The sequence below is a fragment of the Cetorhinus maximus genome, chromosome 31 (assembly GCF_964194155.1).
Source record: "Cetorhinus maximus chromosome 31, sCetMax3.hap1.1, whole genome shotgun sequence".
NCBI classification, from domain to species: Eukaryota; Metazoa; Chordata; class Chondrichthyes; order Lamniformes; family Cetorhinidae; genus Cetorhinus; species Cetorhinus maximus.
In genome coordinates this window covers 278596-305263 of record NC_135909.1, presented here as the reverse complement: position 1 = coordinate 305263, position 26668 = coordinate 278596, and the positions used below count along the sequence as shown (strand labels likewise).

The 26668-nt window shown below is 43.0% G+C and overlaps 2 protein-coding genes and 1 long non-coding RNA gene across 5 annotated transcripts in view; 1 reads left to right on the top strand and 2 right to left on the bottom strand.

Moving 5' to 3' along the window:
• The window catches only part of LOC144670180 (ADP-ribose glycohydrolase MACROD1-like), an 886999-nt gene that overhangs the window by 659695 nt on the left and 200636 nt on the right, over positions 1-26668 (bottom strand). The window lies entirely within an intron of this gene.
• LOC144670178 (leucine-rich repeat transmembrane protein FLRT1-like) overlaps positions 1-26668 on the top strand; it is a 274775-nt gene that overhangs the window by 93932 nt on the left and 154175 nt on the right. The window lies entirely within an intron of this gene.
• The window catches only part of LOC144670183 (uncharacterized), a 193081-nt gene that overhangs the window by 36286 nt on the left and 130127 nt on the right, over positions 1-26668 (bottom strand). The gene's annotated exons all lie outside the window — the stretch shown is intronic.

Genomic DNA, 26668 nt, shown 5'->3' with positions numbered 1-26668 from the left:
GACCTTTAAAAAGGACATAGACAAGTTGCTGGAATGGGTGGACAGGCGGCAGATGAAGTTTAATGCAGAGAAATGTGAATTGATTGATTTTGGTTGGAAGAACATGCAGAGACAGTACAAAATAAAGGATGCAATTCTAAAATGGGTACAAGAGCAGAGGGTCATGGGTGTATATGTGCATAAGTCACCGAAGGTGGGGGGACAGGTTGAGAGCATGGTAATAAAGCACACGTTTTTCTAGGCTTTATTAATAGGGACATAGAGTACAAGAGCAAGAACGTTATGTTGAAATAAAAGCAAAATACTGCAGATGCTGGAAATCTGAAACAAAAACAAAAATAGCTGGAAAAACTCAGCAGGTCTGACAGCATCTGCCGAGAGGAATACAGTTAACGTTTCCAGTCCGTTTGACTCTTCATCTGAACCCAGGTTATGTTGAAGTTTGACAAGACACTAGTTCGGCCTCAGCTGGAGTATTGTATCCAATTCCGAGCGCCGCACTTTAGGAAGAATGTGAAGGCATTGGAGAGAGTGCAGAAAAGATCCACGAGAATGGTTCCTGGGATGAGCAACTTCAGTTATGAATATAGACTGGAGAAGTTATGACTGTTCTCCTTGGAGAAAAGAAAGCTGAGAGGAGATTTGATAGAGTTATTCAAAATCATGAGCGGAATTGACAGAGTAGATAGGGAAAAACTGAGGAAACAGATTTAATATAACTGGCAAAAGAAGCAAAGGCGACGTGAGGAAAAGTTTTTTTCAGGTAGTGCGTGGTTGGGTTCTGGAATGCACTGGCTGAGAGTGTGGCAGAGGCAGGTTCAATCGAGCCATTCAAAAGGGAGTTAGACTGTTATCTGAAAAGGAAGAATGTGTAGGGTTATGGGGAGAAGTTGGGGGAATGGCACTAGGTGACATGCTCAGAGATGGACTGAATGGCCTCCTTCTGAGCTGTTACAAGTCTGTGATTCTGTTTTGCTATAAAATGCATCTGAGAGACAATTGAGCAGAGTTGGTACGTCCCACTCATTCATCACACTTTTCCAGCATCATTGTAGCAAGCACCTCCACTACGGAAATATCAGGCATAAAAATCAGTTGTGAAAAGTTATTTTGAGCCATTCTCTAAAATGCTTCCAAGTTTTGTATCATCAGCAAATTTTGAATTTGTGCCCTGTACACCAAGGTCTTTGACCAAGCTATGACCTGATTTAGTATCTCCTTATGGGACTCGGTGACACATGTTGATTGACAACAGTCCTGTGAAGCATCTTGGGTTGCGTTTTACATAATTAAAAATGCTACATAATAGGGCAACTTGCTGCTGTTCAACCTTGCTCTACACTGTGGGTCATAGTCCTTTACCAGAATTCCTCAATAATTAATAAAACAAAATCAGAGGTTTCAAATTTGAATGAAAAATATCAAACCCAGGAACAGAAAAAGGATAAATTAATTAGCAGCACACCAAAGTATGTGTGTGCCCACCAGTTTGGCTAATGAATGCTTTGTGCAAAATTTAATATCAAAGACAAACACTACAGAATATGAATTATTTTTCCACCTTGACTTTATCTGTAATGTTGACAGCTTTTTTTGCTTTTGCTATACAGTGGAAAGGCAACCAAAGACATAAATTAATTAATCTCATGCCAGTCAAAGTCAGTGATGCACAGGTTTGGTTATTGGAAACACAAGTAGGACATTGCAGATAGACGGTACTCAAATGATTTATGAAACCCTGCACGAAGGGAAACTGCAAATCTCAGATTATACTTCAAATTCATGGAAAACAGTACGAACCATCTACTACACGAGCATTGTCCCGCCTCCATTTTCTGTTCAAAGCAATGAACAGCAAGCGGAGTCCTCCTCCTTAACTAGTGTCTTCATCATACCCCTCTTTTCTGACAACAAAAGTCTGACAACAAAAGTTGGCCTTTCCCCAAATGAGAACACTTACTCTTGGTCAGTCTTTATCCTTTTTTGTAAATCTAACTGAATGATTACTGCCACCAAAATTCTCTCCCATCTTCATTCCTAAAACTAAGTCCAGGACTGCCCCTATTCTTTTTGGGCATATTATGTACTGGCTAAAAATTGTCTCATGAAAGCAGTTTAATAATTCTGCGCCCTCTGTACCTTTTATACTGATTCTATCCCAGTTAATATTTGGATAGTTGAAATATCCTACCATTATTGCCCTATTGTTTTTGCACTTCTCTGAAATTTGATGACATAGTTGCTCCTTTACCTTCCCCCGACAGGTTAGGGAATTCTAGTATTTTCCCAACAGTGTGCCTGCCCCTTTTTCTCCTTCAGTTCCACCCAGGTGGCCTTATTTAATGATCCTTCTGGCATGTAATCCCTTTTTACAGCTATAATTGTTTCATAAACTAATACTGTGACCCTCCTTTTTTATCCCCCTTTCCATTTCATCTGAAAGCCTTGTAACCAGGAATGTAGAGTTGCCATTCCAGCCTTTCAGCCATGTCTCAGTAATAACTATGATATGTGGCTACAAGAGCAAGTCAGAGGCTAGGAATAGCAAGTAAATCAACTCCTGCCTCCCCAAAGCCTGTCCACCATCGACAAGGCACAAGTCAGGAGTGTGATGGAATACTCTCCACTTGCTGAATGAGTGCAGCTCCAACAACACTCAAGAAGCGTGATGCCATCCAGGACAAAGCAGCCCACTTGATTGGCACCACATCCACAAACATTCACTCCCTCCATCACTGACGCACAGTGGCAGCATTGTGTACCATCTACAAGATGCACTGCAGGAATTCACCAAGGCTCCTTCGACAGCACCTTCCAAACCCACGAGCACTACCATCTAGAAAAACAAGAGCAGCAGACACATGGGACATCACCACCTGGAAGTTCCCCTCCAAGCCACACACCGGCCTGATTTTGAACTATGTCGCCATTCCTTCAATGTCACTGGGTCAAAATCCTGGAACTCCCTCCCTAACAGCGCTGTGGGTGTACTTTCGCCAAATGGGCTGCAGCAGTTCAAGATGGCAGCTCACCATCACTTTCTCAAAGGCAATTAGGGATAGGAAATAAATGCTGGCCTACCCAGCGATGCCCACATCTCATGAATGAATAAAAATAATATATACTTCCAAGTTTCTATCTCTGTCTTCAATTCTGCCTTATTCACTAGACTCCTTGCACTGAAGTACATACCATTAAGCACTGCCAAACGTCTTTGCTGTCTAATTTTTTTGCTTTTTGTTTCCTCTACCTACCACGCTCACTTACTAAGTTCCTGCCTTCTATTTCCTACTTTGATTCTCACCATTCTGAATGCAGGATAAAGCAGCCCATTGATTAGCACCCCATCCACCACCTTAAACATTCACTCTCTCTATCAGCAACACACAGTAGCAGCAGTATGTATCATCTATAAGATGCACTGCAGGAACTCACCGAGGCTCCTTCGACAGCACCTTCCAAACCCGCGACCTCTAACACCTAGAAGGGCAAGGGCAGCAGGTACATGGGAACACCACCACCTGCAAGCTCCCCTCCAAGCCACACACCATCCTGGCTTGGAACTATGTCGGTCGTTCCTTCTCTGTCACTGGGTCAAAATCCTGGAGCTCCCTTCCTAACAGCACTGTCGGGGTACCTATAACACATGAATTGCTGCAGTTCAAGGCAGCAGCTCACCACCACCTTCTCAAAGGCAATTAGATATGGGGAGTAAAAATGCTGGCCTAGCCAGCGACATCCACATCCTCTGAATGAATAAATTTTTAAAACATAACCAGGTTCCATCCCCCTATCAAACTGGTTTAAACCATTCCCAAACAGCACTAGCAAACCTTCTGTGACTCTTGTTTCAAAAAATATGTTGAACTTTTTTTAAACTAAAAGCAAGAGGAAAGAAATGATTTTTCAAAATTTGAAAATCTATCCCAAATAGCCAGCAGGTCATTGTGCAGTTGCTGTAGGAGGTTTGGTCTCCACCATCCATGGCAGGATTCTTGGCACTACTCAACATTGATAGACAGATGTGTAGAGGAACCTTCTGTCATGGAAGTATTTATAATTTTCTTAAAAACTGTTTTTTCAATTTGTCACTAGTAATGTGAAGATGACCTATGACCTGGCAAGTTGGGCATTGAGCTGACACTTAGTCTGACGCGTAAGGGAGATTTCTGTGTACAGCTTTATTTGCTGTGGGATATGTTGCTGAGCAGTCAGCAGGCTCCCTATAACTGCAGGGGAGGAACTGGACAAATTAATAACATCAAGTTCCTCTCCCTGCTGTTGTCTGTCCCCATCATCAAATCTTCATCATATTTTTAATTTCCTTACATCTCTTCCCCAGACATTAGCCATTGGATATAGTTGAAAAGTAAATATTTGTTTCTGTATGAGGCAAGTGGAAAGGTGGAGCGTAACTAATCAAAGAGCTTTTTCAAAAGCCAGCATAGACACGACAGGCCTAATGGCCTCCATCTCTGCTATGAGATTTTATATTAGGTGCTGCCCTATTGAGATACAACACATTTGGCTTGCACAGGTCCCACCTCCCCAGAACTGGTCCCAATACTCAGAAATCTGAAGTCCTCTCTCTTGCTCCATCTCTCCAGCCAAGCATTCATCTGCACTATCCTATTTCTGGACTTGTGACATTATATTCTATCCCGTTGTAATTTTCTCCAATATATTGATGTTCGTCTATCTGTACCTAAAGATAAACTTATTCTTCTAAATTAACTAACAGAACCCTGATACCATAACTGTTAAGTGCACCACTTGGTGTAGCACTGACCCACAAGATCAGCAGGATCCAGACTTGAGCTTGGCTTCATTCGTGCTCTGCACTAAGTTAGTTTAACTCAGTTCAGTGGCTGTACAGGATTAATAATAGCACTGCCGGATTAGCTGCAAGTCAGCAAGGGATTTTGCTTTTGATCACTGTTCAGTGATTACTGCTGGAAAGTTCGCAAATGTAAACATCACGTAAGGGCAGGATTACACCCACAATGATTGAATATACTACTGACTTTCACCATCTGGGCTACCACATGAGGAATATTACCAGTAACATTTCTGCTAAGCTGTGCAAGCACGCAGCAGCCTGCAAGATGCCGAGCAGGCCTTGCTCTGTGACAAATGTATGTACGCTAAAAAATTTAAAGGGTCGGCATACTGAAAAAAAACTGGCAGCACACAACAATTAAATGTTAAAGGAAACATGGATTACCAGGGCAAGATTATAAATGATACCTAATGTCCATAAATTTTCTACTGGTCAGTTATGCCTGAGGGCAGTATCATTTGGGGGTCTTTCTTAACTGTAAACATGTGGTTCACAATGTCAATGGCACTCTCAAATATAAACTGTGCAACCACAGGAGTTCCAATGATACTGAGCATATATCACTGTTCCTTCATTGTCGCTGGGTCAAAATCCTGGAACTCCATCCCTAATAAGGACTGTGGATGTACCTACACCACGCGGACTGCTGCAATTCAAGGCAGTGGCTCACCACCACCTTCTCAAGGACAAGTAAGGATGGACAATAAATGTTGGCCTTGCAAGAAACACTCAAATCCCAGGAATGAGAAAAAGACTGTTTTCATTGGCCTCATGACCTGACATCAGATTAGCCGGTCCGTTCATATGTCTACATGCGCTATGAAGTCCTGTCAATTTTCTGCACTGGTCCTCACTGGATCTGAAGGGAGTACTGTGAGTTAACAAATAGAAGAGGGGCATAAGTAATTTATTAAGGTGCTGCTCTGTGAAGATCAGAAAGGGATATAAATTGATATTATGCACTGGTCACTGGAATCAGACCTTCAATATCTGGTTTCATGAGTTTCAGATCTCCAAAACTCAATCCCAATGAAAGTGAAATAATTCTCACCTCTCTCTGTTACCAAAAAGCTTTTAATCAATGTCATTTCACACATTTCATTTTCTTGTGCACCCTACAGTATTTACTCTACACAGTCACAAGCATTGGAAAACATCAAGATTGACATCAAGTGTGAAGATAGTGAATTAACATACACAGTTGAAGCTGAAATACCACTGGGTTAATCATGAAATTTCTGCTGCTGCTAATTTAGTTCCCACACACTGTCAGCTCAGTAAATCCTCCCAGCCAGAATCTACAATTATCTCACAGTTACAAGCAAACACACGAAAAGAGCTAGAAAAGACTATCAGGCCCACCGATGCTCACTCAATCCATTAGACAGTGCAACTCTCCTACTGTTCAAACTCAGTTTCTTAAATCAACATAAATATTGGGGTTGGGTTGGGGGGAAACAAATCAAAAGCATCTCATTCTAACCAATTCATTTTCTAAGGATAGCAAATTCTGTTTTTATTTCCCTTCCCTTTCATCATCTCCTGAAGGTAATAATTCACGCTGTGGTTCATTTCAGCATTTCATCAAACTGGCTCTTGCTCAGGTCTGAGTTCAGTTCCAGTTGGCAGGCTATTTGATGGAGAGAAGCCATATCCAGGCCCCATCATGTCACCAAGCAACCATTTATACATATAAAATCATGCTTTTCCAAAACCACAAACAATGTTGGGCAGGAGTAGGCTCTCTGTCCCATCCTGCCCTGTGTATAGGGTTGCCATTACCTGCTCAGGCATCATATGACCACCTGCTTCCAATTGCCCCACCCTCTCACTCTCGCTCCTCGTCTGGTCACCCATCTTGTCCATCTTCATATAGCCCCGCCTCCCTACGCCAAGCAGAACATAAACAGGCTCTTCTATTCCCCAAATGGACTGTTATTCGAACAGCCTCCACCTCACATCCAGTAAACCAAGGTTTTCCAAAAATAATTTTTTAACAAAATAATTTTTTTTTGCCCTCTGATTTTTCTCCTGCATTTGCTTGCAGCAACGTCCTGGAGTTGAAGAGCCCTTTTTTGACTCATCTAATCAGAACCCCGTTTGAAGCAGATCTGCTATTTTGGATCTTTTTTAAAAAAGATGAAAGTCCCTCTTTAAAAGGTCTTAATGTGAACCAGTTTCTCTTGCTGCCAGCAACATATTTTACCCATTAATCTAAATCAGGTATTACTTTAAAGCAACAGTTTTACAAATTCTGCAACCTTCAAGTTCATTGCAAATGTGTGCTATAACATGCTGATGGTACCTATAAACAGGACAGCGTTAAACAAATAACACTTCAGAAATGGCAAAAATGAAATGCTCATTACAGTTCAAAAAAATTACATTATTATTTTAAAGATGAATTATAGTCAATGTGAGCAAACCAAGCTACTTGTGACTGTTAATCATAAATACAGTAATTGTTCATTTATAATGGTTTGCCTTCATAAGGAATTAGATCTAATGAGGTTTTAGCAAATACAGTTCAGCCTCTTGGCTAATATCTGCATACACGGTACAACCTTTTCCTCATAAATTATAATGAGCAGCCATTCAGAGATTAATGTTTGGGACTGGCTAATTACAAATTTAAATGCACCAGGTTAACTCTTGCGACTTAAGAATCTAAGGAACAATGGAAACATAGAACTTGCTGCTCCAAAGCACTACATGCCATAGAGTTGCATCTAGTTCTGCACTTGTGATCCACATCTATTGGGAGTTTTTCAATCTTTGTGGTGTTATTAGGTGATTATTACATAGAAAATTATAGGGAAGGAGTGCAAGTACACTTTCAAATTCCTAACTCAATTTCTCCCCGGTTGCTATGATAATTCAATGCAGGCATTGATTTGCTCAACCACTCCCTCGCCTCCAGAATTGGTGCCCTTGAACCCCAGAAAAATCTTTACTCTCATCCTACCTGGTCACTCCCTCTGCTATGCTCAGCATCTTTGCTCCTTGTAAGTCTAAGAGATATATATACTTCAGCATATCTGGCACATGACTGGTTTAGCCATCCATCACCAGATCTGGCTGGGCCACACCAAGCACAATCGGGCTTCACTTTTCTTTGTCAAAGCTAGCCATTACAACAATTTATATTTACAAAACGCCTTTAACATAAACAAAAGGACCCAAGGTGCTTCACAGGAGCATTATAAAGCAAAGTATGACACTGATACACATAAGGAGATATTAGGTCAGATGATCAAAAGCTTGGCCAAAGAGGATTTAAGGAGCATCTTAAAGGAGGAAATAGAGTAGAGATGCAGAGTGGTGTAAGGGTTGTGTATTTCAGAACTTGGGACCCAGGCAGCTGAAGACATGACCACAAATGGTGGAGAGTTTAAAATTGGGGTTGCACATAAGGCTGGAATTAGAAGAACGCAGAGACCTCAAAGAGTTGTGGGACTGGAGGAGATTATAGAGATGGGAGGGGCAAGGACATGGAGGGATTTTAAAACAAGGATGAGAACTTTAAAGTCAAGATGTTGCTTAACTGGAAGCCAATCTAGGGGTGATAGAGGAATGGGACTTGTTGTGAGTTAAGACACACAGCAGAGTTTTGGATGGCCACAAGTTTACAGAGGATCGAATGTGGGAGAACAGCCAGAATTATTTCAGGATTAAGCTAGAGAGCAAAGATAACCCCCAGTTTCTCTCCTTCACTGCCAACCACCTCCTTACATAAATATAGGGAGTTAATAGATTTGTTACAATGATTGAGACCATGGCCTGGATTTTCGCCACAATGGAGAGAGGGGCAGGAATGAGCCTGGGTTGAGATTTACACATGAGTGTTTTGAGGAGGCAGCTACCCATAGAAATCAGCAGCTGCCTCCACTGGGAGAAGTGTCTGAATCCCGATGTTCGCATATTAGACCTGGTAGGAGCAGGTCTGAACTTTGTGGATTTGTATGGATAGCCAGGGTACCCTTTTGGAGAGGCAAGGTACCCCTTGGGATGTGGACCCGGGGTACCTTTGGAGGACGTCAGGTGCCCTTTGGGAATTTTAAAAGTAGGCATGAATGTGTGTAAAAAGTGCGTAAACTAATAGAACTGTGAAGCATATTGGAACTGTCAAAACAATGGTCAAAAGTGTCAAGATGAACTGTCAAAAGGAGCTGTCAAAATAAATGTCAAAAGCGTTGAGATTATCGGTCAAAGGGAGCTGTCAATCAGTCAAAAAATTTAAAACTCCTGCCCTTTAACTCTTTGAAAATAAACTGTCGGGAGTGTTAAAACAATGACTGCTTCCAATTTACTCTGTTGATATAAGCCTTAATGCTACCCTTACTGGGTTACTTTCACAACTGTCCATTACCACAGTAGGGTGCCTGTCATTTCAGAGTTTGATTATAGCTCCAAGTGGTTGTGGACTGTTTGCAGTGGGACTATGAATTCCAATGCTTGTTTTTATAAGGCATCATGCAATTGAATGAAATGTTTGTTGTTTACGGGATAATGTAGCTGAAGGAATGTAAATGTAGTAAATGAGTTTTTATGAATGAGAGTTTTTTAAATGAAGTCTACAATAGACACTTGAAACATTAGTTTATTTATTCTCAGCATGGTTCCTGAGGTCTGCCCATGGTAGATACTGGGTGAGTTGGTATGGTAGGTATAAGGGCAACAGGTAGAGTGAGGGGACATGGATTGGTATGAGCTGACATTAAGTTGATACAGGGGCTATAAAGGGCTATGGGCATAGGTTGGCATGGAGGGTGAAGAGCCATGGGGGGGGGGGGTGGACTTAGGTTGGCATAGAGAGTATGAGGGGGCATGAGATGGCATGGATGGGGCATATGGAGTGTGTGGAGAAGTGAGCAGTGACGGCTGTTTTAATGTTTCCCATTTTTTTTAACTTTGATATAGTACCAGTGCACTGAGGCAGGCCTTCTGCCCAGTCCAGCTTCATACCCAGCATCGATCACACTCATTCTGGGGTCACCTGGCCTGACTACCCGGGAACGAAAATCCAACCTTCTGGGCTACTGTTTCCAGGGTCAGTTTTGCGGAACTGGAAAATGTCCTGACTCTGCACTCCTGGCCCAGGGACAAAAATCCAGGCCCACCTGTTCAGATGCCTCAATTGCTTTCCTACCTTTTCATTGCCTAAGGCAAAACTGCCCCTAGTTCCTTTCTGCACTGGCCTAGAACTCAGATCTCTATTCATTTCTCTCCCATTTCCCTTCCCCCAAGTTCATCTTGAGGAAGATTTGGGCATAATGGTAATGTCACTGGACTAGTAATCCAGAGGACCAGGCTATTGCCCTGGGGACACAAGTTCAAATCCCACCAAGGCAGCTGCTGGAACTTAAACTCAATTAATAAATTTGGAAAACAAAGCTAGTTTCAGTAATGTTGACCATGAAACTATCATCCCATCTGGTCATCCCATTTGGTTCACCAATGTCCTTTAGGGAAGGAAATTTGCCATCCTTACCTGGTCTGGCCTACATGTGACAGCAATGTGGTTGACTCTTAACTGCCCTCAGTTCAAAGGCAATTAGTGATGGGCAACAAATGCTGGTTTTTCCAGCAACACCCACATCCTATGAAAGAATAAAAAAAATCTCATCCATGTGATCCATCTCCTGCTCGCTTAATCACATTCCCACTAAACTGCTGAACAAAGATCTTCCCTCCCTGGCATCTATGCTAACTAACATTGTAAGTGGCACTGTCTCCATCCTTCTAAAGCTGCAAATATCATCACCACACCCCAGCCCCATCTCTGAAAACTCAACCTCAAACTCTGTCCTTCCAAATCTGTGCCCATCTGGCTCACAACTCCTTAAGTTAATCTTTCCACAGCGCACATAGTCACAAATCTGTGACTGTGACCATGGTTCATTTCCCCTCATACTCCTCCTCACCATCTCTGAAGCCTTTGAAACAGCTGGCCACATATTCTCCTACAACACCTCTCCTCTGTTATCCAGATCAGTGAACCTTGGTGTTCTATTTGGCCTCGAGCTTACTCCAAATGCTCTCCATTCCCAGTACATCCACCTATTTATTACCTTCTGCAGGCGAAACCCTCACCTGTGTTTTATCATCTGCAGACTCAAACATGGAACCAGCACATAGTTGGTTGATGCAAATTGAAGCAGCATCAAATGTAGGAATGTCTTAATCTTGGGATTTGTAACATTAAGCACTTTCATTTCTATTAATATTTCTGCCATTTTTATACACTTTTCTTTTCAGGTTTTAACATTTAAACAAAATGGCAAACAGGAAAGCTTCACATACTAGGATAGCTGTAATCAGTATATTGCAGCATACGCAAGGTGAAAAGGGCAGAGAAAGGTAAAATGAAACATCTGGAAATTAATTCCATAAAATGGCGAGGTGGGGGGGATGGAGAGAACACCTGATCGATCCAACTCTGCTTAAGGCAGACAAGCCATTTTTAGCCAACTAACTGTTGGAAGGACAACTATGCCTACAGAAACTGGTGAGAGGGAGGAGGGGCAGTGAGGTTTATCTTGCCCACTAAGCGTGATAATCTCTGATTTAAAGTCTTCTATTTTCTCATCACCTCTCGGCTTTGAACGTAAACCAATGCCATTGTTCATCAAGCCACTCTGAGGTAAAGATAGTGGTCCTGGGATAATTTGCTATCCTATTTTTCCTTTCCTCCACGTGAAATCAATATAATCTGATTGTATTTTGGCCTTGGTACACTGAGAGCATCTACAATTATAGTCCCCTGTTTATCCAATACCTCCACAATTGTAATCCCATTGTGTCCATTTCTAAAGAGCCTATTCTGCACATCTTTGCAGATGTACATGTATCTCCTGGTACTTATTTACATCAGTTTTACAGACAGCTGTCTGCAATGGTGAGTATTGTAGGCTCTCTGGAAACACAAACAATGTAGTTGGAATTGTATTATAATGAATAAAGCCTAACATAATGGCAGCAGATGTGCCATGCACACAGTGTAATATCCTCTCAGATAGAATAGAAAATTGAATTCATTTAACCTTTTTTTATAAAATGCAGATTATATTGCTATGTAACGTATATTGTTCTAACTGCAAATAAACAGAGGCCTACTACCCTTAATTAGGAAAATAATGCAAAACTAAACAGGGGTTTAATTCTTGATGAGACAAGAAGTCATATGATATCTTAAACCAGAGGTCTGAATAAAGGACGTTAGAACAAATTTAAGATACATCTTAATCTACAGAAGGCAACACTGGTTGGGTGCTAAGAGTGACTGCATTTAATCCTTCTGGCTTGAAATCTCTGAACCCCGCCACTGCCTCTTTGTGTTGTCACACTGCCCATGCAACACTGAGGGCAGAATCGTCCCAGATTTGCACAAACTGCGGTAGCAGGCAGGGAAAAAAGCTGGTTTACCAGCCGGCCGCAATAGTGGGTTTTCGTATCGTATCGTCCCATTCTCGCCTCATTAATTATGCAGCTGCTGGAAACGCGCTATCTCAATGGCAGGCAACCTCCTTTTTGCCCGCCACGCCATTACCTCTTCAATTCCTCACGCACGGTGCCATATTTAAACAGCAGCCGCACGCAGACTTCTCAATGCTTGCAGCCCAGGACTGCTCCGGTGAAGACATGGCCCCAAAGGCCAAGAAGAGTGCAGCCCCCCGATTCAGTGGCGCATCCCTGGGGCATCTTCTAGATGCCATGGAGGCACCCTACTCTGACCGCAGGAAGCCCATCAGTCACACCTCCTTGGGAGGCGATGGCAGAATGCCAATGCTGCACACAAGAGGTCGGCCATCCAGTGCCTAAAACGGATGAATGATCTCATCCGTGCTGCCAGGGTAGGCAATGATCTCGCCCTCTAAACTCTCACATTCAAAAGGCCATCACATATTCATTGGCATCTCACTCCCTTCCAGGTCAAGGGACATCACCACTCATTCTCTCACACACACCCTCCTCTCCATCTGGCCTTATCTCCTCTGCAGACTGCCTCCTCACCACCTTGAGGCTACTTACGCAGATTAACATGTGTCCCAAACACACTCTGAGATACCCCCCTTCCCCAGTAAAAGCCCTCACCCTGCAGCTTCTGTTGCCTGAGACCACTTCTCCCCCTTCCCCAAGCAAGCCCTAGCCCTGCAGCAGTTGAAAAACCACCCCCGTCTTATGGTTGGTCTGGTAGGTAGAGATCTGTCCGTGAACCCCCCCTAAAGGTGACGTGGTGGCACCTGCGAAGCCTGGCACTGATGACTGCGAGTGGTGCCCAAAGCAAGGTAGGCAAACAAACTTCGAAGTCCCAAGCGAAGTGCAGGTCGCTAGATGTACGTCACTTATGTACAGTTGTGAAGTGCGTCAACGTGCAATGACGCTGATGTGCCCAGATGATACAGCGTAGGGAGATGATTCCAACAAGCAAGGCTTATAATGCAATGAAGTATTAAAATCAGGTTCCCGACGTGCGGCGGCAGGAAACACACCCCACTATTGACGGCTGGAGCGGATGATCGCAAACTAGTTTCATGGTGACGTGAAGCCAATTTTTGGCCTTCTCGCCATATTGTCCGTGCTCTGCCCACCATGGCGCCTGACACCAACAGGGCCGGAAAATTCCGGCCCTAGTCTGGCTGAATTCAAGGCTTCCAATTAGCCACCATAACTTTGGCAGAAGATGGGCGGAAATTGCCTTTGTGGGTCTCTCCAGCTGTTCTGCTGAAGCTATAGAAGCTTATAGAATGAGCCTCTGAGGAAATTCCTGGTGATACTGCTTAGGGTTATTCTGATGACCTATTCACCATTGCTCTTTCAAGATTGAAGTGTTTGGAATCATTGAGCCAGAGTCGCACGTCGGGAACCTGATGGCTGAAATTTCCTCCTGCTAAACATTGGGAAAACCAAAGGCACTATCTTCAACCCTATATGCTCATCACCAATTTAATCCCCCTCCCAAACTACGGTCTCAGATTGAACTGGCAATTCATAGCAATAGCATCCTTTTCAATCCTGAGCTAACTTTCCAACCCAGATTTCTCTCCATCACAAAGATGGCCTCCTACTTTCCCCTCTGTAACACTACCATTCACCTCTGCCCTTACACCTACCTCGGCCCATCTGTCATAGAGACCCTCATTTGTGACTCTGGCTCAATGATTCCAAACACTTCTATCTTGAAAGAGCAATGTGAATAGGTAATCAGAATAACCCTAAGTAGTATCACCAGGAATTTCCTCAGAGGCTCATTCCATAAGCTCCTATAGCTTCAGCAGAAAAGCTGGAGAGACCCACAAAGACAATTTCCGCCCATCTTCTGCCAAAGTTACGGCGGCTAATTGGAAGCCTAGAATTCAGGAAGCCTTCCTAGCATATGTTTTAAACAGCATTCAAGTGGTTGACACACATATTGCTGAAAATTCTGCATGTATTCTCCCGATTTTCCACTGTAACCCGAGTGGGAATGCAGCGGAGCCCCAGAGAAATGATCTGAACAGCCATTTTCAGAAGTTTGTCAGGTGTGGGTTGGGGGGAGGGTGAACATTCTGTCAACTGGGATTGGGAAAAACCTCTGTGGAAATTCAGGGCCAAAATATAACAATCTTTCAATTATTTTGAAGGTGAAAAATTAATTTGGGATTGGTACTACAAGATTTATATTTTAGTGTTCATACTTCTCAGCAACAACATCAAACAGACTTGCCAATGGTCTTCCATTAGGAATGACAAGCACTCATTTTAGTTTCCTGCTTTGATGTCACTCTGAGAAACACATCTGTAAATGGATTTGCAATCTGTCAGTCTTGCTGATCATAAATGTCACCTCCAGCATCTCCTTGTTGTTGACAGCCCTGCATCAAGAGCTTCGCAACGAGGTACAAAGCCATTAAAATAAAGATTAAACGAATGCACTGGTTCCACAAAGACAACACACAGGAGCTATTTGGGTCACCAAACCTCTGCAATGTCCTTATTTTAATTTAACCTGGATTTCAGACAACACTTAAAGATTAGAACCAAAATGACAGCTATGTATTCTTTCACATTCTTGTCATGCTTGCTGTATTTTAAGATGACTATCAAGTGTTCTTGCATCATAAGCCTAAAATAATACAGTATTCGCCCCACTCCGCCCTCCAACAAAATGCCTGAAGTTCAACCTCAAAGCACAAGCTTATTTTAATTGTTGCAACTTGGAAAGGGACGCAGATGGGATTGGAAAAAAGGACAGGGATCATGCCCAATGATCTGTGCTCATTTTGCCTGCTGTTCAACTATCTGCTGAGGCTTGGGGGAAAGCTGAAGTTTGCACTCTATACAGTTATTTACCAGCCCTCAGCCGCAGGATTGCAAGATCCTACTGACACCCATAAGTCATGGGCATTAAGGGTTACCTGGAGATGACTGTATCCAGAGTACAGTTTAAAAGAGCCAACTGAGAAGTTTTATTCAGTAGTTTTGGTCATTTCTGTACTTTTTTTTTGCGTTTTCAGGATCCTTACAGCATTCACTGCCTGTGTTTTTCTTCCAGCTCCATTAGCACTGCCAATAGGCTTCCAATGGGAATTACCCATTGTAGCTCTTTGGAAAAGGGCTAACAGAGGGATACCAAAAAAACCTAGATTGTACCAGAGATGTTCTGTTCCCACCCATTGGTAACTGCAAATCTGCATCTCCACAGAACTAGCATGTATCCTTCACTCTGGCAGATGATCAATGTTCTAGAAGCTTCCATTCCCAAGGCAGGTTAGGAGACAGGCCTGAAGCAATTAACCATCTTGCTGGATGATTCTTTGGAAATACACTAACCATAAGTATGCTATGTTTTCGGTGATAACAACTACAAAAAGCATTCCAAGGTTTTTGTCACCTAAAAAAGCTCATATTGAAATCAGTAAGGTGATGCCAGGCATCTTTGCAGACATTGTCACATCCAGCTGATACTGACCACAGGGAACTGTTTTTGATTATGCAACCTGTCATTGGGACAGTTGCTGGGAACATGCATCATAAGGTTGGCACAGCCAGTGACTGATTGTCTCCTTGCAGGCATGATGCGCCATGGAGTGGCAGAGGGACCTTAACTTCCAGTGTCGGATTGGGGGCGTATCCCAAAGATACGCTGGGGAATCCCCTCCGGAAGTTCCCAACTAAGGTTTGCATAGAAATTGCCCAGAAGTGCAAACTTCCCCGAGGCAATTTCCCTGCACTGGGAACCATCCGAAAATGCGATTTAAATCGCAAACTCGGATGGTTCTGACTGGGTTACTAAAAAAGTTACCCAGTAAAAGTTAGAAGGATTAAAACTCCTGGGTAACTATAGTACAGAGCCAGACCAACCTCCCCACAGGACTCCCCCCACACCCCTGACTACCCTCCTCACAGGATTATCCCTACCTGCACAGGACTCCTCCTCGCAACCCCACTACCCATCCCCCCAACCACAAGTGGGCCCGACTCTCATCCGCACACCCCTCCCCAGGCCTGACTAGACCTGACCAGAGACCCGAGGCCCAACACCACACCTCCTCCCACTCCTAAGTCCCAAACCAACCAACCCGCCCCCACCCCAAAGCAAGCCACCCTACCCTTCGGAGGCCCAACCCCACCCTTCTGTGGCCCGACCACAGCCCCACCCTGAGGCCGGACCTCCAACACACCCGATCTCCGAAACCCCCATCCCCCAAATTCTATCCACTTACCTTCTCCCTGGCCTGTCAAGGACCTTTAAATTTCAATGGGCCTTTAAACTTACCTGGCTTATGGCAGCTAGTGCTCAAAGAAGGGGCGTGGCCTCCTTCAGTTCGATTCCCCTGCACTTCGACTCTCAGCTCCGGGGACACGGTACACTACCTGGATCTTGCCAGCCTGAGTCTGAAGGTCGAGCGAGACAGGCTGGGAGAAAAATCAGGTTAAGAAACTGGGCACTGAGCACTGGGCAATCCAACGCTGACTGCCACTCAGTGGAAGCTTAGGCCCAAAGTCTCTCTCTTTGCAACCATTTCCAATTCAGCAGCCACAAACAGGGGTCAGGTGCCAGGCTGCTGTGTCACTTGCCTTTCAACTCCTGCCTGCCTCCCCCTTCTCCTTTCCCAACTTTTGTGTGGCTTGACAAGCATGACACACAATGTGTGTAGAAGTGGTGAAAACTTATCCTTGCCTTCCTCCTGATGCCAACAAACTTCATGTTCAGCCAAATACAAAAAAGAAGGCTTGTATTTCTATAACACCTTTCATGACCATCAGTTGTCTCAAAGTTCTTTACAGCCAATGGTACTTTTAGGAAGTGTATTCACAGCTGTAATGTGGGAAACAAGGCAACCAATTTGTACACAGCAAGATCCCACAAACAGCCATGTGATAATGACCAGATTATCAATATTGATTGAGAAATAAACATCGGCCAGGGCAGCGGAGGTAATTCCCTTGCTCTTTGAAATAGCACCGTGGGATCTTTTGCACCCATCCAAGAAGGCAAATGGAGACTCAGTTTCACGTCTCATTTGAAAGACAGCATCTCCAGTAATGTAGTACCCCCTTCAGTACTGCACTAGTGTGTCAGCCTTGATTTTTGTGCTCAAGCCGTGCAATGGGACTTGAACCCAGAAGCTTCTAACTCAGAGGTGAGGGTGCTACCAACTGAGCGACAGCTAACATGAAGGACGTCAGTAACTGTACTGGTAGAACCAATAACTTTTCTATGTGCAGTATGCACCTGTAATGTTACAGGAGGGTGGCTTTCAATCCCAAGTAAGGCCACCATATCTTCGGACATCTCCAGTTTTAATCATTAGCAAGAGCACAATTGTCCACCTGCTACTTTTCACTAGATGCGGGTGTCGCTAACTAGGCCAGCATTTATTTCCCATCAATCCCTAATTGCCCTACAGAAGGTGATGGTGAGCTGCCTTCTTGAGCCACTGCAATCCATTAGGTACACCCACAGTACAGTACAGGTAGGAAGGGAGTTCCAGGGTTTTAACCCAGCGACAGTAAAGGAACAGCAATATAGGGGAGGATATTCCCCTCGTTGGGCGGGAGTGGCAGGCTGGCTCGGCAGTGGCCGCACAACAGTCCGCTGCCCACGATCAGGCCCCGACCACGATTTCGCACTGGCTGGCTAATTAATGGCCAGCCAGCATGAACTGCACACTGAAACACTCAGCGCTGCCTGGGTTGGGGGGTGGGGGCGAGCGCAGAAGTCAGCACATGCACGTGGGTGTGCCCACAGAAAGCTCCCTGAGGGCACAGAGCTGCCTTAGGGAGCTGAAGATTTTTCACATGAAAAATAAACTTTTCAAAACAAAAGAAAACTTTGTCACATGAGCAGGGACATGTTGAAAATGAGTTCTAAAAACTTTTATTTCATTTTTAATTAACATCGGAAACCTCATCTGGCCCATGGATGAGGTTTCCTCAAAAATCCAAAGGCCGCTTGACCTATTCGCCTGCCCGCCAACCTCAAGGTTGGACGGGCATGGGACAATTCTATTTAATTAATTGAATAATGGGCATAACAGACCTCTTAATTGTCAACGGACACAGAAGTCGGCAGTACATCTGCCAACCGAAACATCGCGCAAGTGCGTGATGACGTCGGGATGCTCACCTGGCGTCATTGTGCGCTATTTCATGCTGGTGCATGTCAGGCGTGCACCTGCATGCTGAGCTGAAAATCCAGCCCACAGTTCCAAGTCAGGATGGCATGTGGCTTGGAGGGAAACTTGCAGGTGATGATGTTCCCAAACATCTGCTGCCCTTGTCCCTCTAGGTGGTAGAGATTGGGGATTTGGAAGGCTTTATCAAAGGAGCCGTGGTGAGTGTGGACAAGTCAGTTCACTCTTCTTCCATCACAGTTTCTGCTTTAATAATGAGCTGCATTTCTCCAGGAATTGCTGCCTCACCAGGTCCTATGCCTCTTAAGCCAAATGTACAACAGGCAAAGTTCTCTGGGCTAGCTTTCCGTTTGCCAAATTATGGAAGGGATTCCCATCATTAAATTTAGGATGAGTTGCTGGCATGGGTGAATGATGCACAATGTGCCAGCTCAAACCCACTCTCATAAAAATGGTATGAAATTTGATCTTGACCCTGTTTTCAGCGAACCACTACGTGCCTTCCGGTGGCCGTTACTGGGTAGCAGTCAAGTGTTGGAGTCCAAGTGGATTCTTCACTTGCCTGCCCTGGGCTTGTGAGGACAATTATAGTAACACAATTGAGATCAGTAACTGTACATAGAGCATAACTGGATTTAGGACCATTCAATATGACCTCTAAGTGAAGCTTTTATCCAGCTAGTTTTTGGAGCAACTTGGAACCATGGCTTTAGGTGAATCTGAAACGTAGTTATTTTATAACAAAACTCATTGCAATTTAAATTATTTAACTTACCCGAAACATGAAAAACTTATTTTTTAGTCATCACTACTAATTACAAACAGTAGGTAAGGAATGAACACTGCACTATTTACAGTTAGTCTTAAGGAATACAGTAACTTACTATATCAAGCAATCAACTGATAGTTCTGGACTCATTATCCAGTAAAGCATCCCACTGGTAGGGCCACTAAACCTGCTCAAACATTTTCCTTTTAGTCATCTGTTAATAAAGCTGAGTGCGTGCATACATTTGTAGTTCAGGTCTTGTAAACATCACAGTGAAAGAACAGTTAACAGAGAATGCAAAGACGGCACTTAGATCATAGAATTAGATTTTGGAAGATAGATTATCTCATGATTGAGCAAGCATGAAAATATAAATAAAAATTACACATATTTATGCAGCACATTTAACAGAAAAATGTCCCAAGGCACAGTGCAGAGTGATTAATTTTAACCAAGCCACGGTGGGAGAGTTACAAGAGGTGACAAAAACAGAGGCTCAAAAGATGGATTTGATCGGAATGGAGAAAATTAGAAAGACAGAGAATGGCTAAACTGGCTAAAGGCTGTGCAAGAATAGCTCTGGATTTAAGCATGAAAGGTCAGAGTTGAAGGATCAAAGGGTTTGGGAGAGGAAGTAAGGTGGTAGGGCAGAGCAAGGCTGCCAAGGGACTTGCTAGAGTGGACAAGGAGTTTAAATTCAATGCATGAGGTGAAAGGCAGCCTGTGTAGATCTGTAATGACTGAGGTGACGGGTAAGCAGAACCCAGTGTTAGAAAAAATCAGACACCTGAGTTTTGAAAAAGCTGGAGTTTATGGAGTGAGGGAAATGGAAGGCTGGCAAGGAGGAGCTTCTAGAAATTAAATTCTAGAGCTGACACAATTTTTTTCACTGCAGTAGGGTTGAGGTAGAGATGGAGGAAAAGGAGCAGCTACAAGGTGAGAAAAGTCAAAACAGATCCTTGGAAAAATCCAAAGAGGACATATGGGTAATGAGTGGTTTAACAATGATGGCAGTTTTGTTCGGGAGATGGGCAGTGCCTGAGCAAAGGGAGCTATTAGAATTATTGGACAGCAAAGGGATTAGGGGAAAAAAATAAGCCTCAGTCCTACTCTTTGAAACTCCCCCCTGAGCTTTCTTTGCATCTTCAACTCCTTCCAGCTTCAAAAACCTTCTCTAAGCCATTCGCGCCAGCCAAGCTTTCCATCACATCTCCTAATCTCTTTTTTCCCAGCTTGGAATCTAATTCCATTTCCAGCAACCATCTGTGAAGCAACTTGACATCTTTTTTACATTAAAAGTGGTACACCCATTTCAGTGTCACTTGCAGGCACTTATAATTAATTTTAAATGAGACACGCACCCTTCATATCAGATTTAATCTATAATAGCTATACACAGCTTACTTTGTTTTATGTAGCTGAGGTCAAGGGAGGTTTCTCCTGCAATTTTCTTTTCTACTTTCATGAAAGCATTAACTCATGCTGGGTACAGTTCCACAAGTTCTGGCAATCCTCTGATGATTTGTCCTAGTGACAATATAGGCATTGGCAGCATATTCGACCACAGATGGTGCAAGGGCTGAGCGTAAATCTGTTTTTGACCCATGGTCACACATGATTACATGCCAGCAGGAGTTATTGGATAGTAAAAGGATCAAGAGTCATGGCTAATTTTCACCTCCCTAGGCTAGGAACACCTCAGCTCATTGTAAGATTCCTACTGCCAAGCTACGATCAACTGCTGCAGCAGAAGGTGAGAGACTGAACATGGAACCTTCCGGTCTACAGAACTTAAGAACTACATTGGACAGTGCTTCTATCCATTAGGCCATGAGGGAGCTCCTAGGATGAATTTAATTGCTTAACACCAACACTGTCATTCTGCAGAAAGGTGTAGTATTACGAAATTTAAAAATATTACTTCTGTGGGTGCTACAGTAGTGCTCTCCATTGGAGTTTGAATTATCAAGGCCACTGAATTGATAACTTTGAGTACAATGTTGAGGGTAGGCACTGAGGGGAACCCAGACAATTCCTCAGGCCAGAGGGAGAAAAATCGACAAGAGGAACATTTCCCAGCTGCTCCTGTGTTGCTCCTAGCAGGGATGGAATGCATTTATACTCGAGCAACATATATATTTTTTAAAGGTATACAAGCTCCTCTGATGCCTCAGTTAATAAAGTCAGAACTGAACTGAACTATGCCAAACAGAAAGTCTTGGCTCTTCATTTTTTCTTGTAGCAAGTTAGCAAATACCACCTTCCTCTCTGCATCCCCGGGCAATGGTGGAGAAAAAAAAGTCAGTTAGTTTTCATGCTCAAAATTGGTATCTGATTTGTGGACATTGCATGAGAATAGGATCAGGTTCAGAAGTGATGCCCTCCTTGGTCCAATATCCTACTGACACCATCTTTTGTTTTCATTCATTCACTGGATGAGGGCATCACTGGCAAGGTCAACATCTATCTAGGCTTATCACTTATTTCTTTTTGAAGAATAGCCACCTGGACAGGGTATCAGAAGAATGATGGCACAGTGGAACCATACACCAGCAAGATCCAATGAGAGAAAGGGAGAAAATAGGAAATTTAAACAGAAATAAAGTATTTGCTTTTACCTTTCGTCCACTGAATGATTTTGCATTATGTTGTCTGGAACTCAGAATACATGGCACACTGAGTGCAGCCTCATGTGTCAATGTTAGATGGGCATTTAGAACTATATAATTATAGCAGCTTTGTAGTGAACAAAAAGTTATTTAAAAACAATCTGGGCAAGGTCTGGAAGCCATCTGTGGCTGCTCTGGAGCCCTGAGACATGGCTGAATTTGGCCCTTCTGACTGCTGGCGGATTAAACAGTTTGGATATGAAATTGCAGCTGCTTTGAATAGAAAACAAACCTCAAAATTGTGCAATTACTTCCTCTACCTTTGGATTGGAGTAAAAACAATAACAGCTCCCGGATAGTGACGTAAATCTATCACTACAGCAACTTAACTCCTGTTAGATGGTGCAAAACAGCCCAAAGTTAAAATCCCTGATCCACTCATGTCCCTCAGTGCACATTCAAGAACATGCAGGGCTGCAATTTGCAATTTGCCAAAGTTGACCCTGTTCCAACTCACTTCAATTTGTATTTAATTTGATCTCGAACAGGGTAATTCTCTCCTTTTCATTTTTTTATTCTCCATACTTTGCTCCTTTTTCTGATAGCATTCTTGGCTGGCAGAGACTAGTGGACAATTTACTCTCAAGAGCCTGCCAGGGATATTCTATAACTATCTGATTTTCTGTTAGTCTGCTCCTGTTGACAAGGTGGGAAGGGAATCACACGTGCCACAGGAAGGGAGAAATATTAGTATGTTGAAGCCGAATCAAACACTTGCAAGATGATTCCTTGAAACAGCATGAATCATAAAACCAAAGATTAGCATCTGGGCCAATGTAGTTTTCACTCTATCTGCTAATTTAAGATTTTTTTTAATCTTCTGAAAAATTTTTCTCCACAACAAAGGTCAATTTAGTTCGCATAGTTTTCATTTTGTTTCCAAAATGAAAACGATTCAGTCTTAAGTTGAGGGAATGAAAGAAAAGCCCATTTTTTTTCCTCTAAATGTTCCAATTACTAACTGCCCACACAAGTCAACATTCACTCACTGCCCAAATTGCTGCGCTCACTCACATTGCAGTTTACAAAGAACATCAAATGTTGAAATAATTTATGGGTTTTAATTAACCATATGGACTAACAAAAATATTACCTGATATTTTGTGTTGTACAATGAAATTTCACTGAATTTTAAGCGGTACTGTTGCCCTGGTAACACAACATGCGTATTATCTTACCGGGGTTTGTGAATAGAGAAAGTATAATTACATGACGAACGGTGACTGCACTTAAATGGTTCTACATGTACAAATTTACAATAATCAAAACTTAAAACTCACATTGCGATATTTACTTCAAAACTCATCATGCAGCTTCTACTGAATGGCCGATCTGATTTAGTATTGGCGTAGCAGAACGTTCGAGGTACTAAACCTGCACAGTAACTCCCCAGATTGTGGCAATGTCCCTTTAAGTACATAAATTACAAATAGCATGTGCTTATCTCTCTCTCTCTCTTCAGGTACCATGCCCCAAGAGGGCATTGGCAGCCATGAACTGGGGTCTTTGATTATGCTTGGCAAGGTACTGCAGTGGTTTGCCATTGCCTTCTGCAGTGTGGCTGACCAAGAGACTCTCCCGCTCTTACCGCCTGCCATCAGGCTATTATTTGGAAGGATTTACAAGATGACACTCAACCTCTTTAGCCATGTTATAAATGCACCTGCCTTGGCTATCAAGTCCGACTTGAACCCAGAGTTTCTGGTTCCGAGGCATGGATGCTATCACTGCGCCACAGGGCATCCTATGTTTATCTACAACATTTAAAATCTTAAAGTTGAATACTCTCCATTCAATTTTTAATTCCACAATCCATATTTATAATGAAAATTGCCTGTGTAAACCTGTCAAGCTGAAATTAAAACACACCCGTCAGTGGTGGGGCTATAGCATCTCAAGTTTTGATTCTTATCTCTGAATCCTGAATTACAAAACAAAATTCTTCAACCCAGTCGACTTCCCAAATTGGCGCACACTTTATTATTTAACTGCAAGTAATAATTGTATAAAATCAAACTTCAGATAAAAATAAGAACAGAATGTGCTTTTAAAATCCAAAGTTATTGGAGCTTAAAGTTAAACGAGGACTTTTCAAACACCTAGCATATATACATCTATTTGTCACTCACACAAACACACCAGCTGCCAATGTGTGTCCACAAGATGCACCATTATCACATCGAGCTCAGTAATGTCCATCTCTTAATTCCTTTTCTAAAGTTCAAATACTTTTGGGCAGAATTGCAACTAATATCTCGAACTTGAACTTAGCAAAACTTTTGGAGTTAGCCTCTTGAGTGCTTGGGCAAATACAAAATCCCCAGTTTGTTGTGGTAAAAGGTTAAATCTTGCTGAAAATTTGACCTCTGCTTGCCATAAACCCCATAATTCTAAGTCACTATCAATGTTAGTAAGAACAGAACTTGATAGAGTTACAGACAGGAGGGGATTAATTTAAACTGCACTAAGTTCTCCTCACACCACCAGTCCGTAAACAGAAAGGTGTTTTTGATTTGTTTCCCCCTTTATAAGTGGCGGCGTTTTTCCCAACCCCTCAATTCTGGTGTGATGCAATTATCTATTAATAACCCCACAGCAAACTTGAGACACAATGAGTTCAAAGGGTTAGTTTATCTTCACATACTCAAAACACAGAAGGAGGATCACTACATTGCCTCCTTTTGATTCATACAGTAAAAGAGGGATAGAAAAAAGAAAGATTTACAGTGCAAAGACCACAGAGAAAAGAAATGTTGTTTAATGTTGGTTCCAGAGGCCAGAATCAAAGTCCAATGAGGTATTCCTTCATGGAGGTCAGCGGGTTGAAAACCAATGCTGGATAATTTACTTTTCCGGTCATGTTGACTTCACACAATGAGATAGGTATGCAGAGATGAATCAGTGTTGTAGTTAAGTTGGTGGAATGGGCGGACAGGTGGCAGATGAAGTTCAATGCGGAGAAATGTGGAATGATACATTTTGGTTGGAAGAACACGAAGAGGAAATATAAAATAAAGGGTAGAACTCTAAAGTGGGTGCAGGATCAGAGGACATTGGTGCATATGTGTGTACGTCAAGGTGGCAGGACAGGTTGAGAGAGCGGTAAATAAAGCATGCAGTATTCTGAAGCAGTCCATGTCCAAATGCAGCGAGACCTGGGCAATATCCAGGCTTGGGCTGACAAATGGCAAAGTAACATTCGCACCACACAAGTGCCATGCAATGATCATCTCCAACAAGAGAGAATCTAATCATTGTCCCTTGACATTCAAGGGCATTACCATCACTGAATCCCCCATGATCAACATCCTAAGGGTTACCATTGACCAGAAACTGGACTAGCCATATAAATACTGTGGCTATAAGAGCAGGTCAGAAGCTAGGAATCCTGTGGCGAGTAACTCACCTCCTGACTCCCCAAAGCCTGTCCACCATCTAAAAGGCACAAGTCAGGAGTGTAATTGAATACTCCTCACTTGCCTGGATGAGTGCAGCTCCCACAACACTCAGAAGCTTGAAACCATGCAGGACAAAGCAGCCCCGCTTGATTGGCACCACATCCACAAACATTCACTCCCTCCACCACTGACGCACAGTAGCAGCAGTGTGTACCAACTGCAAGATGCATTGCAGGAATTCACCAAGGCTCTTTAGACAGCACCTTCCAAACGCAGGATGACTACCATCTAGAAGGACAAGGGCAACAGATACATGGGAACACCACCACCTTCAAGTCACTCACCATTCTGCCTTGGAAATATATCGCTGTTCCTTCACTGTTGCTGGATCAAAATCCTGGAACTCCCTTCCCAAACAGCACTGTGGGTGTACCTACACCACATGGACTGCAGTGGTTCAAGAAGGCAGCTCACCACCACCTTCTCAAGGGCAACCAGGGGTGGGCAATAAATGCTGGTCCAGCCAGCAAAGCCCACATCCCGTGAATGAATAAAAAAAAACTAATAGGGGCATAGAGTACAAGAGCAAGGAGGTTATGTTGAACTTGTATAAGACACTAGTTCAGCCTCAACTGGAGCAGTGCATTCAGTTCTGGGCGCCAGACTTTAGGAAGGATGTGATAGCATTGGAGGGAGTGTAGAAAAGATTCACAAGAATGGTTCCAGGAATGAGGAACTTCAGTTATGAAGATAAATTGGAGAAGTTGGGTCTGTTTTCATTGGAGAAAAGAAGACTGCAAGGAGATTTTATAGAGGTATTCAAAATCATGAGCGGTCTGGATAGATTAGATAGGGCAAAACTGTTCCCACTCATGAAAGGATCAAGAATGAAAGAGCACAGATTTAAAGTAATTGACAAAAGAAGAAAAAGCGATATGGGAAAAAAACTTTTTCACGCTGCAAGTGGTTAAGGTCTGGAATGCACTGCTTAAGTGTATGGCGGGGGATGTTCAATCAAGACATGTAGACTGTTATTTGAAAAGTAAGAATGTGCAGGGTTATGGGGGTGAAGGTGGGAGAATGGCACTAAGTAAACTGCCCATTCTGAGAACTGGTGCATACATGATAGGCCGAATGGCCTCCTTCTGCGCTGTAAAAATTCTGTGTGCAATATCTAATCTGCATCTGAATGCTGTGAGCTCTGGCACACAGAGATACATTTATTCATTCAGTGGAACTGGGCAGCAGCATCACTCCACAAAACCTCATTTTACAATGAATGTAGGAAATAATTTCAAAACACTGTCCCTTAATAATAGCACTGTTTAATAGCATACAACAACAGCAAAATACATAGTAAAAGCATAGAGCTT